This window comes from Camelus dromedarius, chromosome 1 (genome assembly GCF_036321535.1).
Source record: "Camelus dromedarius isolate mCamDro1 chromosome 1, mCamDro1.pat, whole genome shotgun sequence".
NCBI lineage: Eukaryota > Metazoa > Chordata > Mammalia > Artiodactyla > Camelidae > Camelus > Camelus dromedarius.
In genome coordinates this window covers 82032682-82038681 of record NC_087436.1, presented here as the reverse complement: position 1 = coordinate 82038681, position 6000 = coordinate 82032682, and positions in this window count along the sequence as shown.

Sequence of the window (6000 nt, the reverse complement as noted above, 5' to 3'; positions counted from 1 at the left end):
TGTGCCCAGCGTCGCTGGCCCTGCCGCAGAGGAAGGGCCCCTGCAGCCCTTGTAGGGGGAACCCCTAGAGTATATGGCTCTGGTGACCTGGTGGGAGTGTGCTGCTGGGCCCCACAGTACATCTCCTACCTAAGGCCACTTCTCTTGAGATTGGGAAATGTAACCAACCTACCTAATGTATACAAATAAACATGGAGAATTAGGCAGAATGAAGAGAGAGGGACGAGTATGTTCCAAACAAGGAACAAGACAAAGTCCCAGAAGAACAAAGTGTAGATAAGCAGTTTACCCAATAGAGTTTAAGGTAATGACCATAAAGATGCTCAATAAACTCAGGAGAACAATGGATGACCCAGTGAGAAGTTTAACAAAGAGAATATATAAGGAACCAAACAGCTGAAGAATATAATAACAAAAATAAAATATATACTACAAGGAATCAATAGTAGATGAGATGATACAGAGGAATGGATTAGGGAACTGAAAGACCAGTAGTGGAAATCACTGAAACTGAACAGAAAAAAAATAATAGACAGTTTGAGACTTTCAGGACATCAAGTGTACTAACAGTCACATTATAGGGGTCATAGACGGAAGGGAGAGAGAACATACATACCTGAAGGCATTAATAGCTGAAAACTTCCCTAATCTGGGAAAAGAGACATCCAGGTCCAGGAATCATAGTTCCAAAGAGGTCCACATTAAGATACATTGTAATTAAAATGGCAAAAAATTAGACTCTTAAAAGGAGCCAGGGAAAAGCAACTTTTCCCTGTAACTACAACACACAAGGGAATTCCCATGAGTATCGGCTGACTTTTCAGTAGACACTCTGCAAGCCACAATGGTGTGGCATGAAATATTCAAAGTGATGAAAAAAACCTACAACAAAGAACACTCTATGCAGAAAGGCTATCATTCAGGTTTGAAGGAGAGAGAGTTTTACAAAGAAGTAAAAGCTAAGAGTTCAGCATAACTAAACCAGTTGTACAAGAAATGCTAAGGAGATGTCTCTAAGTGGGAAAGAAAAGGCCACACTAGAAATATGAAAATTATGAAAGGAAAAATGTCATTGGTAAAGGCAAATATACAGTAAAGATAGTAGATTAACCACTTATAAAGCTAGTAGGAAAGTTGAAAGACAAAAGTAGTAAAATCATCTATAGCCACAATTAAGGGATACACAAAATAAAAAGATGTAAATATGATGTCAAGCACGTTAAATGTGGGGAGGGAAGTAAAAACACATGGTGGTTACAATGCAAACTTAAGAGATCAACTTAAAATTATATACATATATGTTTGTTCCTATATGTGTGTTTATATATATATAGTGTATATAATTATATATACACTATATATATATACACTCATGGTAACTACAAACCAATAATCCGTAACAGATAGACACACACAAAAGAGAAGAGTCCAAACATAACAATAAAGCTAATCATCAAGTCATAAGTGAGCAAAAGAGGAATGTAACAAAAAAAAGAGCTTCAAAAACAATCAGAAAACAACGAAAAAAATGGCGATAAGTACATACCTGTTAATAATTACTTTAAATGGATTAAATGCTCCAATCAAAAGACACAAAGTGGCTGAATGGATTAAAAAAAAGACATATATGCTGCCTATAAGAGACTTATTTTAGATCTAAAGACACACAAACTGAATAGAGGACTGAAAAAGGCATGCCATGCAAATGGAAAACAAAAGCAAGCTGGGGTATCAATATTTATATCAGACAAGATAGACTTTAAAACAAAGATTGTAACAAGAGGGAAAGAAAGGCATTACATACTGATAAAGGATCAATTCAACAAGAAGATAAAACAATTGTAAAAATATTGCGCCCAACATAGGAACACCTAAATACTTACAGCAAATATTAACAAGCAAAAGGGAGAAATTGACAGTTACACAATAACAGTAGGGAACTTTTAACACCTCACATCAATGGATAGATCATCCAAGTGGAAAATCAATAAGGAAACACTGGCTTTAAACGATGCATTAGATAAGAGGGACATGCATATACACGCACACATACAGAACATTCCATCCAAAGGCAGCAGAATACACGTTTTTTTTTCAAGGGCACATGGAAAATTCTCCACCATAAATCACTTGCTATGCCACAAAACAAGTCTCAGTAAATTTAAGATTGAAATCATATCAAGCAAGTTTTCTGACCACAATGCTGTGAGACTAGAAATAACTACAAAACAAAAACTGCAAAAACCACAAACATGGCGATTAAACAACATGCCACTAAACAACCAATGGATCACTGAAGAAACCAAATAGGAAATAAAATAATACCTGGAGACAAATGAAAACAAAAATACAATAATCCAGAATCAATGGGATGCAGCAAAAATAGTTTTAAGAGGGAAGTTTATAGTGATACAAGCCTACCTCAGGAAACAGGAAAAATCTCAAACAACCTAATATTACAGTTAAGTAAATAAAAAAAGAAGACTAAACAAAACCCAAAATTAGTAGAAGGAAGGAAATAATAAAGATTAGAGCAGAAATAGAGACAAAAAAAAAAAAAAGGAAAGAAAAAAGATCAATGAAACTAAGAACTTGTTCATTGAAAAGATAAACAAAATTGATAAAACTTTAGCCAGATTTATGAAGAAAAAAAAAGGGCCCAAATAAAATCAGAAATGAAAAAGAAGTTACAACCAAAACCACAGAAATACAAGGATCATAAGGGATTACTAAGAACAATTATATGCCAATAAAGTGGACAACCTAGAAGAAATGGACAAAGTCCTAGAAATGCACAATGTCCCAAGAGGAAACAGTAATGAAATTGAATCAGTATTTTCAAAAATCCCAACAAAAGTCCAGGACCGCTTTACAGGTGAATTGTACTAAACATCTAAAAAAGAGTTAACACCTATCCTTCTCAAAACTGGTCCAAAAAATTAGAGGAAGGCATGCTTCTAAACTCATTCTATGAGGCCATCATCACCTTGTACTAAAACCAAAGACACCACATACACCCACACAAAAGAAAATTACTGGCCAATATCACTGATGAGCATCAATAAAAAAAATTCTCAAACAAATTCAACAGTACATTAAATGATTATATACCATGATCAAATGGGATTTAGTCCAGGGAAGCAAGAATGGTTCAAGATCCACAAATCAATGTGATCACCATATTAACAAACTGAAGGATAAAAATCATGTGATCATCTCAGTAAATGCAGAAAAAGCTTATGACAAAATCCAACATCTATTTATGATAAAAACTCTCCAGAAAGTGGGTATAGAGGGACCATACCTCAAAATAATAATGGCCAAATATGACAAGCCCAGAGCTGACATCATACTCAATGATAAAAAGCTGAAAGTATTTCCTCTAAGATTAGGAACAAGACAAGGATGCCCACTCTTGCCACTTCTATTCAACATAGTATTTGAAGTCTTCCCCATAGCAATCAGACAAAAACAAAACAAAACAACCCAGTTTGGAAAGGAAGAAGTAAAACTTTCACTGTTTGCAGATGACATGATGCTATACATAGAAAATCCTAACACACCACCAAAAAACTAAACTCATCAATGAATTTGGTAAAGTTGCAGGATATAAAATTAATATATAGAAATCTGTTTTGTTTCTATATACTAACAACAAACTATCAGAAAGAGAAAATTGACAGAACAACCCCATTTACAATCGCATCAAAAAAATAAAATACTTAGGAGTAAATCTAAGGAGGTAAAAGAACTGTAACTCGGAAAACTGTAAGACACTGATGAAAGAAGTGAAGATGACACAAACAAATAGAAAGATATTGTTAAAATGACTGTACTACCCAAGGCAATCCCTATCAAAATACCAATGGCATTTTTCACTGAACTAGAACAAATAATTCTAAAATTTGTATTGAAATTCAGAAGACCCCAAATAGTCAAAACAATCTTAAAAAAAACAAAGGTGGAAGCATCATGGCCCTTTATTTCAAATGATACTACAAATCTACAGTAATAAAAATTGTATGGTACTGGCACAAAAACAGATCAATGGAACAGAACAGACAGTGTAGAAATGAACCCACACTTCTATGTGCCATTAATCTATGACAAAGGAGGCGAGAATATATAATGTGGAAAAGACACTCTTCAATAAGTGGCATTGGGAAAACTGGACAGCTACATGCAAAAGATCAAGCTGGACTATTTCTCACACCATACACAAAAATAAACTCAAAATGAATTAAAGACTTAAATATAAGACCTGCAACCATGAAGCTTCTGGAAGAAGACACAGGTGGTATGTTCCTTGACATCAGTCTCAGCAATGTCGTTTTGGATCTGCCTCCTCAGGAAGGGAAAACAAAAGCAAAAATAAGCAAATGGGACCACAGCTGACATTCCTGAACTGCAGAATCAATTCCAGCGAAGTCTACTTCCAAACTGGTTTTCTTAAGGGAAGAAATCTCTAATCTGTGTAAGCCTGTTTGATTAGTTTTTGGTTACTTGCAGTCAAATGCAGTTCCAAGTTGATACATTAAATTTTAAACTGGCTTTAAAATCTTATGCAGGTTTGTTATATTTATCACCAGCATAACAAGTTACCTTGAATTATATAAAATAGGAACACATTTTCTTACTGTCTAGGTATCTGACTAAAGGACAGCTTTGGTGAATTGTTAATCTCTTGAATGTATCACATTGTGTGTAGATAACTAGTCATTTTAAAACCAAGAGCTCTAGCAGGCTAATGGAACCACAGTTGTGAACACCTTGCCCTTTCTCAGCAGTTACTTCCCTTTTTATCATAATTCAGAAATACTTCTACTAATGACATCTAACAAAGTTTTGATTTGGAGACAAGGTGATGTTTCCAATCCTGAGGTGCTCAGGACTGTTCTAAGGTACATTCTTCTAGAATATACAACTTTAGCTCAGTTTTATAAATAGACTCCATCACAACTCGTGCTTCTCCTTCTACAGCACAGAGTTGTCTGTCGCTGGGAAACAGCTGCTCAGCCAACTCACTTCCCAGCTTTCTTGTGCTCAGGGGCACTGTTTGAGTAATTCTTGCTGATGGAATGAATGGCAGTGATGCACTTCACTTCCAGGCCTGCCTGGTTCATAAAGTCCCCCACAGGTGGCCCTCCATACCCTTTCACCCCTTTCTGGCTGGAGAAATGGAGACAATTTCCGGGATGAAAAGCTATGTGTTGATTACAGAACCTCCATCAGCCTGGGTTCCTAACAGTTGGAGGGAGGAGAGCTGCCCTGTTGAGCTGTTCTCCTGCCCAGAACTGTTAGATACCTAGAAATAAGCTTCTATTATGTTTGAGCCATTCTATGTTTGGGTGTGTATTTTATGGTACTTAGCTAGCTAACGTGTGTTAGGAGCCAAGTCCTGTTTATTCATTCGCTACCTGGCACTGTGGCATCACCGTGCTTTCTAACCAGCGTGCCCCTAGCAAGTGGCTAACCCCGTTCCGAGGTAGTGGAGCCACCTCCCAGACGAGGAGGGCGACATGTTTACTATAATGAAGTTTCCATTCAGGGTTTGTAAACCGAAACCCGCATTTTCTTCCCCTAGTTTCCATTTCCTAGCTACATTCTTTCCAGAAAAAGGATCTTTCTCCAGCTTCCCCCCTCCCCTCTCTGTTGACTTCAGATGGTAGCTAATCACCTCCAGCTGTACTGGCTCCTGGAGCCCTGCTGGCCTGGTTTCCTGTCATTATGACAGGAAAACAAAGTCTCATGATTCCAACTCACTCGGACAGGAATTTCTAAATATCTTTTTAAAGCCATAGAACCCCCCCCTACCCAATGAAATCCTTAGCTATAACCCAGTCTGTAAAAACTCTTCTGATTGAAGTGGGAATGATGGTGGTGGTACTTCTCTTGCCAGATTCAGAGCTACTTCTGAGGAAGGAGTCACACCTGCTTCCTGTGAGGAGTCACACACACCGTTCTGGGGTTTTGTGCATTTCCTGGTACCGTCTTCTGCCC